Raw genomic sequence first — 13,676 nt, forward strand, 5'->3', positions numbered from 1 at the left:
GGGAAGAGCCCCCTTTGTGTGATGAGCTCGAGGTTCCCGTTGTACCTGAATCGGCACCTGAAGCATTTGAAGCGCTGTGTTCAGGGCTCTGCTTTCTTGAAGCGTTGTTATAAACTGTTTCTGGTTTTGGTATTGACTTTTACCCTCCCTCTCTTAGTTAAGTGAATGAGAGTTTGTATATTTGGTATCTCTGATATTTATCTCCTATTAAATCCTGATACTGCAATGCATTTTTTTAATGGATCCCAGCTTGAGTATCATGAGGCACCATTTTGGTGCTTTGCTGTGCCCTTAGGGGCTCAGTGTGTAGGCACTTTGGGCCAGAGGCATTGGGAGACATAGGAACCAAACATCTGTAAAATTCATTTTGAAGTGGATATTTTGCAAATTAATTATACTGGAGTCTCTCTGATTGTTTTAGCAAGAAAACCGCAAAATAAAGGGCAACGTGTTTGGAGATAACCTAGACGATTGGATAGTAGCAGGATGAGGTAGAGAATGCACAAGGTTTGGTTCAAACCTGGTTTGAGCCAGGTTCTATTCGCTTTCATTTAAAGCAAGTAGACAAAGTGTATATATTTCAATGTGTATATAAATAAAACTTTTCAAATGGATTTAAAGATAGGCACTATTAAGGCAAAAATTCTGTATGCTTTACCATAATAATTCTAGGTTTCCCCTAATTAACTTGCAACACTTACATTATGCTGCCTTTATACAGATGCTGCAAATTATTGTAACCAATGCATTTGTTGGAAAGCCGACAAGGCATCAGGGCTGTTGCTGATGCAGGCACTGAACTTTTCTGTTTCCCTGGAAGAACAGCAAAATTCCATTTCTCTGGGGAGAAGTTTATTTTAGACAGGAAAACAAACTCTTTTTACCAGGGGAAAAAACCCTTCTTTGATCATTCAGTCTGATGTTTTACATTCATCGCCTGTAGAGATTTATGTCCATTAACTTGCATTTGAAATAAAGCCTCTCTGATAGAAAAGCTACATTATTGATTTAAAGCCTTCCAGGTAGTGGAAGACTTACAGTGGCCAGATACAAGCTGTTCTAAGGTTTGATTTTTTCCTTCCCTTTCTAAAAATTACATTTTGTGTTTCTTTTGTCTCTCATCTCCAACCACCAGTCCCTTAGAGATGCATGGGACATGACTACCAATATCTTCTGTAATTCACATTTTGAGAGTCTAATCCCATTGGCAGCAGTCCTGACCTGTACTGAGGGATATGCAGATATGATGCTTTGGTGCCATCACGTAAATTATTGTGGCAGTAGATACAGACAGACCATGTTCAGAGCCATCAGGTCCTGCATAAGTTCCAGAACTGCTGAGGAAGATTTAACATCAGGGCATTTACATTTTGTTGTTGGTAGGTCAGCTCAGGACCGCTAAAGTAGCCACCAAATCAACCGTGCTTTGATGTGGTGAACCAGTGGAGTTATATTAACATTGCTGTTAAAAACAAAAAAAAAAAAAGGGGAGGGTAGAAAAGAAAAAGAGAGGAAGCTGCAAACTGTGACACTGGGGGTTTTTTATAAGAGAAGTTGGTCCTGACAGATTCAGAGGAACCTATGTTTTAACTCAGGTTTCTCATGTTGAGCACGTTTTAGCTATATAGCTAATTATCATAAGGATTTTCAAATGACTCCCTCCTAGTTCTTGTCTGAGTACCAAAGGAGTCCATGCTCTGTTTTTGAGCGGATAAAATCCTCCTCCTGGAAGCATTTGTTTATCATATTACAGCTTCACATGAGCTGAGCTCAAGCCTGACCCGATGTTAAGTGTCTGTGGTAGATTTCATTACATCCATATACTGGAAGTCCTGCCAATATACTGGCAGCAAAATCCTAGTGGAAAATAAATGGCAATAAAAAAGAGAAATGATAGCCTCTGTGAGTGGTGAGGAGCAGAGCTTTATTGAGACTGGACAACCCCAGAGATGTCACTTGGCATACAGACACGAGCTTAAGAGAGTGCAAGTGAAAGCTGATATTGGAATAACGACTCTGTGGCACAGACAAGGGAATAATTTAATTAATTGCACTGAAATTTCTTTGATGAATAGTTATGTGGTGATAAGCATGAGGTCGAACAGTAGAATGAGTTTCAGCTTTTTAATGGGCCAGCACAGCTGCAGTTTTGGAAGTGCTCCCATTTTCTTCCTTTTTTTTTTTTTCTCCCCCCCCCCCCCCCCCCCCAGTTTCCTAGTGCTCGCTCCCTCGCTTGCTCTCTGTGCGTGGCCGGGCGTGCACGTGCACGTGCACACACATGCTCGTGCATCTGGCCAGGCAGGCTCGGCTCCTCACCCCCTGCCCCGCGCCTGCCTGGGGAGGAGAGCTGGCCAAAGCCCCTTGGCGAAGGTAGCCACTTTGAAATCAATGCCAGATCAAAAGGAAATTGTAGGATGGTTTCTTTATGAATCCTGCATTTTTTTCCTATGATGCTTTTAACAGGGCCTCTGCTGTAACAGTTGTATGAAGATTTTAATAAAACTTTTCTGGTCTCCAGAGGAGGAGGCATGTCTTTGTTGTTGGTGAGCTGGAGGGAAGGGAACAATGCAACACAGCTGGAATTTGAGCATTAATCCTATGATTCCTGGGCCATATTTTCAGACAGATCAATTACTCCTGGCTGTAACCAATCTCCAGCCATTTCCTCGCTGTGCAGGGCTGCGTTTACAGTCACTTGGATGCTGCAGCTTGACATAACCTCCTGACTTTATAGAACTTCAGCTGTAAATATCACCCATTAGACCTGCGGCCACTGTCAGCTATGGTTTACCATGAGTCATTAACTGAAAAATTAGGGGTAGGAGTTGTGGGTGGTACTGGCTGTCTGGCTGGAAGTTATATTTAGTACCGCTCCATCCGACAAGCTCTGTATGAGAGCTGCACCATCCCTTTTGTGAGTCACTGGATGAGTTGTGGAGGTTTGTTCAGGGGTTGCCTCTGTCGAGGGCTTGGAGAGTGAAGCCACCGCATTCTGTGGCAGGAGAGGGGGAGTTGGGACGGGCCATGGGGAAAGAAGTCGGTGCCTCTCCGGGGGTACGTCCCTGAAGAGCTGCTCAGCAAAAGAGGAGACCCCTTTGCTGTTATCCCACGCTTGGGGCCAGTGAATAGTCTGCCAAAACGGATATGAACTCTTCAAATGAAGAATGAAAGAAAACATGTAAATAGCTGATAAAACCTGTCAACATCAAAACATTTTTTTCAAATGCAGCAGAGCTGCACAGACACCCTTGTTTTTTAATTACATTCTCTTATTGCCACCCCCTTTTTTTTACTATTTTTTTTCAATTAGAGTAATAGCATGTTACTCTCCAACAACAGCTTCCCACTGAGGTTTGCATCGTGCCTTGCAAACGTTCCATTTATTGAGCTGTGGAAGCTGAGACCCGGATCCCAGCCCAGTCACAGCCATCGCATGGGCCTTCCTCCTGGTAAAGAACAACTTGGTCTCTCATTGCAAAATTAATAAATACACAATGACTTGTTTTGGATTTGAATAGCTTGTAGCATAGCCTCCGTAAGGACTTTCCTTCTGTCTCTCGCTTCTTTTAGTGCTTTGTGAATATGTAATAAACCGCAAGATACACTGTTATCTTTAGTAGCAGACATTTGCCCTGCTCTCCCTTTCCAGCCTCATTCACGTGACTGTATTTTAATATCTGATTTATTAAGGAGGGTCATTGGTAGTATTGCATGAGAGTCTTGCGGCTTTGGCCTTTGCCAGCAACTAAAAGTAACAGAGGAGGGAACTGCACGGTTAGTTCAGTTAGTTGGTCGAGTTTCTTTTTTCTTTCTTGGAACTTTGCCCATCGTATTATGAGTTCTTTAGAGAAATGAAATGCAGCAGTAGCTTGAAGAAATCATGGACACTTTCCAGCAGTAAAAGAGCTCTGGAGTCAGTATATAAGCTTTCCCCCCTGGTTGCAGTTAGGAAGCCAGTTGACAGTATAATAGGCTTTTGGAGGGGGCGCGATGGTTTGTGTGTTCTGTTTGATGTTGCAAATACTGAGCCCTCGGGGAGATCAGGAAAAAGGATGTTCTGTTCTTTAGGAAAGGAAAAGATTAACCTGAACTGTGAACTGAAACTTAGGAGCTCTGCAAGACTTAGGTGCACTAGAGACGAGTTTCCTTACTTTAATGGCAATATCTTCTGTCTTGTAACAAAGGCAGACAAATGTTTTTGCAAGGATTTGGTTAGAAAAGTAATGTATGTGTGTTTATATAGAAGTAAGAGTCACAGCCAGGGCTCAAGGTAGGTGAATCTTGAAAATACGGCAATTCCCTCAAGATGAGTTTCTGACAGTTTGGATGCTCCTCAGAGAGACATGTAACTATTATCAAAGAAAGTCTGGAAATCATGTGCGGTCATTGTTTTTCCAGAGATTTCTGGAAAAAGTGCTTCTGGTGCATTTCTTCTTTCTCACTTCTGCTCCCAGTTATATCCACGAGGAGATTTCAAAGATAGGGCTGAACATCTACTATCACTTTTGATAGAGCTGTAGGGGGGAAAAATGTAACCCTTTCCTTGGAGCTAGGATCTTTTTGTCCATTCTTAGTAAATATTGGTGAAGACAATAAATGTGACTCTTTGTCAGCAGAAATTGTATTTTCATATCCTTATCTTTACCTGCAACTTCAAATACACTTGCGAGGTCAGGGTTTTCCATGTAAGCTTATGTGCCAGTCTGACAAAGATTCATCTTGGCTATATCTACACCCGCTCGCTTTCATGATTTTGTGGCTGTTGGAAGTGATGGCATATAACAGGTTTCTAATACTCCAACTTGGGTAAATGTGGTTCAGGCAGAGGCACTGTGAAAGATGCGTTTGTCTCCTTTGAGTCACTCCTAATCTTTTACATTGCTCACAGAACATATTTTCCTCTTTTTTTCTCTGCTTACCACAACCCTTAGGATTTTTTCTTTTTGGGAGCAGATAATAGGACTTTGGGTCTGGGGGCTTCTTGTAATGTAAGGATATGTGCTATTAATTTTCTTTGGATCTTGTTTTTTTTATCTTTGTGTGACTCTCCTTGTTTCCTTAAGACTCTTACTACTGTGATAAAGCAATGGTTAATGCTTGATGCAGAGAGATGCATCTTCAGTGAATATAGATGGGTGGGACATTGGATTTGCTGTGGCAGGGAGAAAAGAGGCATTGTTTTAACCCAATTTATACATACACAGTTAAGTCAAAAGTTCTGCTTCTTAAGTAAGTTAGATGGCATTAATTAGGCTTTCAGTCATCCAAAAGGACTTCAGAGAATTGGAAAAATGTGGTCCCTGGGGTGCTCTGCAGTTGTTCCCATCCCATCTCAAGGATTTCTGATCTTGTAGGAGCAGAACCTGAATTTGGCGTACGGCATGTGCCTGCAATTGTGGATGTGCTTGTCTGTGTGTGTATTTATGAGGAAACACATGATAATTGTAATTTGGTAAGGGGTCTATGGCTTGTTTTCCTGTATTTCGCTTCCACTGTACTTACAGTTATTGCTAGATTCAGTTGAATAAGTTCTTACTTAATGTACAATGATACCTGAACAACAAGTTCATCCACTGTAACAGCCTATTTTTAGTGGACTATGGTAACCATAACACCAAATAATGAAAGTACGAGCACAGCTGTAATTACACAATGGATCTTAATCTGGGGTGATATTGTGAGATAGGAATCCATGGTACTTTCAAACTGAAAAATCAATAAATAAAACTTTAAGCATTCTCAGCACTTCAGATAATGGACATATTCCAGGATTTAGCACCAGCTCTTGCATCTCTCTCAAAAATAGCATCCTGAGCTTTTAAAACTTGCCTATCCTACTGGAATTTCCCATTTAGTGGGAAAACTCTGCTGAGCAAAGGCTGATATTCTCATCTTGCAATGTTTTCCTCCTTCAGGGTAAATGGAGTTTCCAGTTCCACAGACTTGTATTTCACAGAAAGGTAATGGAGAAATTTTTAGTAAAGTTCAATGTTCTCCTGTTTAGTTGAAGGAGTTTTAGGTTTTCATAACACTGTGTGTTTACAGAAAATATGGATTATCTTCACCTATAGTATATTATTATCCCGGTGCCCTTTTGTTGTAGCTTTGTACCAGCCTAAACTTCAGAGCGAGTATAGGCTTTAATCCAGGCACAACATTCAGATCTCTGGAGGACAGAATCTGCAGCAGCTTTATTCCTTTGCTCCTCCTTTCCCCTCCACCCCAAATATATTATATCAGTAAACGTGACCCCAGTGATTTTCCCTATAGTTTTCATGTTATTCCCATAGCAAAAATTCAAGGGAAAGATGTTGAGACCATCTCACTTAAAGACAAGCCTCTCTCTTATGAATCTTGTCTCCTTAAGCTCTGTGTAGTCAACGAGGAAAAAAACAAACTTCCCCAAAACTATTATGGCCATTCATGTTTGGTGCTTACTCCCTCTGTGGAGTGATTTCTCATTTTTATATAGGGGGACCAACATACTTAATTGGATGCCCAAGGTTAGGCTGTGAATACTTTGAAGCCATAATTAGGCACAGCGTCATAACTTTGGTGGAAAAAGTGCTCAGTTGTTGCTGGACCCTATGGGGCCATGATTCAAACATGCTGAAGTATACTTGCCATGAGTACCATCACTGATTTCAGCGTGACTGCTCACAGCACCAAATGGTAAGGACGACTTCATGTTTCGGGTTCTTCTATGTAAGTATGTTCTATGTAAGTGGTTCTCCAGAGGGTAGACAGTGGGCACCCACTGGAGGTAGCATTTTCTCAGAGGGAAGAGGTTGTGTTTTTCCAGTAACTGGTGCTGGGGGAGTGCTGGCTCCTCCCAGTCCCGGATCCCAGAGCCAGGCTTGCTAATGTTGCTTAAAGTGCTTACTATAGTGAGAACTTTTTCAAGAACTGTTAGAAATCACAGTACGGAGCTTCAGGCACTTCCAAGTATTCGTTAATGGAACTTTGGCTAAAGCAATGTCTTAAAATAGAATGCAGAATCAGTGTGCTATCTCAAAAAAGATTTTTTTCCCCTTAAATCCCTTAGAATTTATTAGGTGGGCGTGAGCAAAAAGGTTGGCTCCAATAAAAAACTAGCTTTGTAATGATTAGCAGGGGCCCAGTATAATTTAAGATATTCTTTACAGTTTATAAATACGGGCTCATAAAAAGCGTAGATATAAGGAAGCTGTGACTTTAAGTCATTAGAAGCCCAATGGTTTGATAAAATAACAGGAAACAGACAATTTATTATGAGCAATCTCGGTAGCTCTGGATTATCTATAAAACTTTTATGGCCCTCCCCAAGTGGCAAGAGGCCATAAAACTTGCCTGAATGAGGGACTTGTTAATTTACTTGTTAAAGCAAATTAAAAATTTATAAGCGCTTTTAGGTAAATGAGATCTTCTCTCATTGCTGCCCTTGCGGGCTCAGGAGTCCTAGGAGGAAAGAAGTGGTTGTGCTCAAACATCACAGCAGAACAATAAAAGCTATTAAATTGGTTCAGTTTATTACTACAGAGCCAGGCAGCTGTTGCCATGGTTTGCTGTGGGATGCCAGAGGTTGACAGCATGGCATTTCTGTGGCCTTAAAAAGAAGGTAATAGCTGTGCCTTTCACCCACCCCAACGGCTCCTTCCGTGCCTTGCTCTTTCCTCCAGTTTTCGTCTAGAGCTCTTGAAGTCAGTCTTTAGCCTGTTGCAGAAACATCTGCATCTCCTTTTATCATTCCTCGTCTTGGTTGTTGTAAAATAGGTTTATGAACACCAGGAAAACCTGCACAGTTCCAGCTTGCCTAAACAGGACACTTAACAGCAAAATAAGTTTTAATTTAATCCAATGCTCCTGCTGTAACTAAACGCAGGAGTGAGGAAGAAGGGCCTGGCAAGGAAAACAGGGCTGCTGGGCATCTTTGAAAGCTGTTAAAACGGATTTGAGAAGTGTTTCTTCAGATCACTTCAACGATAGCTTCTTACAGCAAATGACATCCAGCTGTGGAAGCACTATGAGGAGTTACACTTTGTCCTTGCAGCTCCAACTCAGAAAAACCCTATTAAGAAATAAAGTTTCTATTGAAAAGTCTTAATATTTAGCAGAAGACCTGCTTCAGATAAGGTTTTGAATGAGGAGAGATCTAAATTAAGCTGCAGTGAACTTAACAAAGCCTCTCCTGAACAGTTCTTCTATAAGCAGCTTGTCTCTACTTGTAGTTATTTCTCTTTTGTTCAGGAAATATCTGTTACAGATCTAATATTGTTTATACAATGAGTTAACAGCACTTCCACGAGGGAAAGAGTGGCATATATTCAGAAGGTTTACGTTTTCAACTCTTCAGGTGATCACTTCAGATTCTTTTAGGTGTCTTAAGACTGGCACCCAAAAGTGAGCCTGCCTGAATAGTCAGTTGTCTAATCACAACCCACAGCTTTCAACGCACATTTTGTCCTTATGTATTTCATTTAATACCCATTTCATCCCAGTATGATTTGTATGATTATATAATTCCTAATGGATATTGCAGGTGCTTTACTTCAGAATAGGAAATAATCAGTGAGAGAAATTCGTGCAGTACATGGAGAAAGTCTAAAGCATGGACTTTAAGATAGGCTTGAAAGAATTGGGGCAATTTAGTTTTAAAAAGAGAAAATGGAGTGGAGATACTGATAACAATCTTCAAACACAAGAATATTGCTGTAGAGAGGAAGGGAAAAATCTGTTCTGCATATTCATGATAGATGGGACCTGGTCACACTGCAGAGAGGAGATGCAGTTGAGATGTGAAGACAGCTTTTTAAAGGTGAAGACAGTGAAATGCTGCACTAATTCACCTGCAGTGGTTGTAGAGGTCACTGGGTGTCTTTAGCAACAGTTTTGGCTAGGTTAGCTGGTTGTCTGTGTGTCATAAATGATGCAGGTACAGTTGGTCCTTCATGGGATGGGCTATGGCACCTCTTGAGTTTGCAGCTTTCTCTGTTTTTCTCTGATTTTACAATGCTGAGACTCCTCGGTGCTCATAGACTGCAGTAGGTAAGATGAGTACTCAAATACTTCAGGCAATGCTGCCCCAAAGTCTTTATTTCCCATGTGGTTCCCCAGTGAGAGGCAGATGTTTAGCAGGACGCTTTTCCTTCACGCTGCTAGACCAAACAAAAGCTTAAAATCTCCAGGAATTCAAGTATAGTGATAGTAATATTCTGGCACTTCCATCACTCAATAGTTGTATTATAAATATTTCATGGAAAAACTGAATCATAAAAGTATTATTTTTGTAGTGTGCCAAGAGCAGATCCAGGCACTTGGAGCATAAAAAGTATGAAAGTCACATTTTAATATTGTGCTATCCTCACTAAGAACAGTGTTAGTCTGAAACTGTCTGACATATAAAAATAAGGCAATGCCTCCAAGGTATATTAATGGTGGTTATACGGCTAATGGTTACATGGCAAACTCCCAGTACATTCATTTTAGTGTGCACATTTCTCTGAACCAGATATGACTGGCTGGAAAGGTCTCTTGAAATCCCATATGGCATCCCCAAGCACACCACTTCAGCCATATTTCACTGAACCAAAAGTGGATATAAAATGAGCCAAAAGCTCACTGTCTTTCAGTGGGGTTGCGCTCCTGCCTCTGCTAGAGACAGCTGAAACTCCCAGCCCTAACCCTTGAAATTCATAGTGATGACAGCGCTTGAAGTCAAATGATTAATCTCTTCATGTCCTTTCATACCTAACTACTGTTCTCGTTCCAGACTTTGGAAACCTGAATTCTAAAGGGTTTGTGGGTGTTCTCAGCCTTTCTGGATCTGGCCCTTAACCTGTAATAACCTATTTCAACAAAGGAAAAAATAAAGGCAAAGAGACTGCTTTGTTCAGGCTGAGCCTTTGAGATGGATACAAGCACATAGAGCAGGGCACCACAAGGGTGTGATGTGTTTTTATTGTAGGTGGTCTGTTACGGAAATACCTATGGAAATACATAGCTATTGTTGGAAGTATGTTGAGCCCAGCATGTTATTTCTGGCATAAATTAGAGGGAGGGAGATGGCTTGGAACAGCTAATGCCCCACTGGTAGGGTATCAGTTGGCAGGTAGAAAACCAGTGTTCATGACCCTGCTTCTCCTGACCAGAAGCAGTAACTAGAATGTGGGTCTCTCTTATTCTACGTGGTTGCAATACAGACATTCTTGGTGCACCATGAAATTCGCACTGAACACCACAAAATGAATCCAAGAGGCAGGGTCCTGCAGCTGACTCCTTCCCTAAACCCATGTTTCCTCAAGGCTTTTTTCAATGTTTATTAGTTTAGCCTTGCAATTCCATGTTTACATAAATTACATGATTAAAAGCAAAACAGGAACCTGGACAGAATGTCTTTCTTGTTAAAATCATTCCAAGTGACTTGCTAACTTAACCCTTTTGAAAACCAAAGACACTGAGCTTCCTACATGTTTAATGAACAGCAAGCATGCTATTCAAACCCATCAGGGAGGGTGTTTGAATTTATTCCCAAAGATATTTATTTACAGGGTTCATTCATGCAGTAGCTAGGTGATGACAACAAATATTGAATAACATCAGCCTTTTGCCATACCCTGGGAGCAATGAGAATTACTTACCTCGGCTGAATTTAAATCATAACCTGCCAAATTGGTGAAGACCTGCAGAAAATTCATCAGTAGTTCTAAGCTGCATATCTGATTAGGGAACACATGAATTAGATAGCCTGGTGTCTGTAGTGTAAAAATTTTTTTGTAGAAACTAGTTTTTGCATGGGTAGAGCTTTGATGAATACTACCCTATGTTCTTATCACAAATGAGCAAAGGAAATATAAATTAGAAGCTCATAAATACAGGGTTCTTGTTGCCTTTGAAGAACTTTATTTCAATACCGTTTGCATGAGAATGCTTTAGTTGGTTTAAAAAAAAAAAAATTTGGTTTTGGCTAGACTGTAAGTAATGCGTAAGCCATAACATTTTAAGTAGGTGTCCTTTATCTAAAGTAGATAAAAAGGGACATGAGATCTGTGAGGGGTTAATTCATATGTTCTAAATGAAAATGGAATTAGAAAATGAATTCCCTTCTAACATCTCCGCTCAGTGTGCAGATCAAAGCCATCATAGGAGTAAATTTATGTCTGATAGTGTGGACGGTTTCAATGCGCACTGGCGAAATATCATGCTGATTGCTGATTGAAAACAGTTGTTAATTCTCTACTTCACTAAATTCAGAGTGGAAAAACTTTCCTTAATAAAGAACAGATTGAAGAGAACCAAGACCTTACTGTGTGGAAATTAATGGCAGATGCATATACTGGTAGTTAAAATGTTTCATTAGATGTTAATGTCTTGCTGTGTTTTTAATTGTTCAGAAATTAGCCTCTAGAATATTAAAACCATCTGTTTGTTATCATGATGAAACAGAATACTTAAATAGTTATTAATTTTGTGGGCTTTTTTTTCCTTGTCTGCAAAACTTTGATCTGTTGAGATTTCAGTGGATGCTGGATGCAAAAGTGAAAAACAATTTTAAAACACCTTGGTGCCCCAAATATCAGCATTTGCTGCCTGCCACCCATATTTTGCATGCCTGCTTTATTTCACAAATTATTATTCACCAAGGAGAAGTTGACGTTTTTTAGTGCATAGGAGGAGTGTGCTGATGCTTGCTGAGCCTGTATAATGGTTGATTTAAACTGTAATATGGTACGTTTTCACATGCTGATACTTAATTTTTAAGTCTTGTGGGTTATTTTAAAGCCCAAATATTTCAAAGCATAGAAGGGGTTCCATGTAAATCCATCAGCACAGGGCTTTGTCTTCCTTAATTTCCAATTATTAGCAACTATTTTTCTTTTTTTTTAAGATTGAGTTTTGGGGGAGTTGGGGTTTTTCTGATAGTTTTTTGGCTTTTCACTTGTGTTAGGGTTTTTTTATCATGTAGGTGAACAGTAATGGGCTTCTTCCAGGTCCTGATTCAGGTAAATATTCCTCTTTTTGAGAACATACATTGAATATATTTCCAGCATAACCGTGAAGATATGCTTATTTTTTTCCTCAGCTGAGATGCATTTAACTAAGTGCTTAAGTGCTGTCTTGTGGGGAGGCTGTAACATGTATGTATACACAGCTCTCCATTGTGAAGAGCACAATTTATAATAGATTTTGTAACGCTTGTTATACGTGACTTAAGTGTGAAAATTTATTCAGTAAGTCTAAACATTACTTAGAGAGCCATTAACATATCTTTCCAAGTGATTTTTTTACCTTTTCCTGAATAAGCACTTTACAAATTATTAAATGCCAGAATGAGGATTAATTCAAGTAACCATAATTAGATAGTAGTCCTGTGTTACAGGGTTTTTTCACGTATCTTAAAACAATAATAGAACTCCCCTTACCTAGTATATGACTACATTTCCAAGATTGGCAAGTTTAGTACAATTTTAAAGCATATGAAAGAGAAGTTATATTGGTTTTTTTATCAGTATAAGGTACAGAAATAGTCTGTCAAGTAATTATAGCGGACACTCAGTTTCCTAAATGGATTCTGTATCCCTTGAAGTCAGTGAAAATGCTCCCCTTGATTTCAGTGGGTACTGGATCTTGCCCTGATTCCTTGTGTCTCTGTTGAGGCTGCCAGCACAAGGGCTAATCATACCAGCTGGCAGAATGATTTTCTGGAAATGAAGCTGGGCTTGGACTTGGACTGAGGCAACAAGCTCATCAAATCTATCAAACATTAAAGCACCTTTGGTCGCTGTTGACAAGGGACAGACTCCAAGATGTACCAGGAGATTTTTTGACATTTGCGAATAGGACGACTCATTATTCCAACTGGCAAAAGTGTAGTCCAAGGTGAAAGCACAGTGCTGCAATATACTTTCCATTCTTTCTCAGGATGAGAGAGTAAGAGAGGTAAGCAGAAAGAAAAAAATTAATCCAAAAATAATGTAGAGCAAAGCCAAAAAACCCAACAGCAAGCTGATATTGTTAGGAGTTTGAAGGCATTTTGAATTTTTCAAACCAGATGCAGCTCTTATTATGTTAGTCCAGGGCAAAAATTCAACAAGATTTATGACATGAAGTCAAACTGTGGTTTAAGGATGTAATTCTTCAGTGTTTCTTTTCCTGGTAGTGCCTGAGTCCTTGCCACCCCTTCCCACCATTGCCTCCTTCATCGTGCCAAGCTGGAGAACTCATCTGGGTTAGAAGCAATCCAGGAAATGAAGAAGAGAAAAAAAAAACCAAAACCAACCTGGTTGTTTCTAACCTGGCTGAGTTCCCTGCAAAGCCCCAGCGTCGGATGCAGCCGTACAACCCAGGGAGTCTCAGGGGTCTGGGGAAAAGCCACCTGAAGCGAGTGGGTAACGGCAGGGTCAGGCTCCACGAGCAGAAGAGACGCTGTGAAACTATGGCCTCAGGTACAGGAAATTTGTGACTTGTTAGTGCCAAACAGGCCAGCATTACAGAGCAGCACCCAGGACTGCTGGTAACCTGCACGCAGCCCGAAATGCTGGAATATCTTACTTCAAAGAGCTTCCCTCCGAAGAGGGTGGAGCGTGTAACACAAAGGTTCCTCTAAGTGGCAACTTGCCATATATCAGAAGCTAATCCAGATTTAAACAACTTAAACAACAGTTCCTCCCTTTGCTTTTCTCCTGAGTTATTAGTGATGA

At 40.4% G+C, this 13,676-nt stretch overlaps 1 protein-coding gene across 6 annotated transcripts in view; it reads left to right on the top strand.

The window, feature by feature from the left end:
* Positions 1-13,676, top strand: part of AUTS2 (activator of transcription and developmental regulator AUTS2) — an 802,029-nt gene that overhangs the window by 336,794 nt on the left and 451,559 nt on the right. The gene's annotated exons all lie outside the window — the stretch shown is intronic.

This window comes from Haliaeetus albicilla, chromosome 9, assembly GCF_947461875.1.
Source record: "Haliaeetus albicilla chromosome 9, bHalAlb1.1, whole genome shotgun sequence".
NCBI lineage: Eukaryota > Metazoa > Chordata > Aves > Accipitriformes > Accipitridae > Haliaeetus > Haliaeetus albicilla.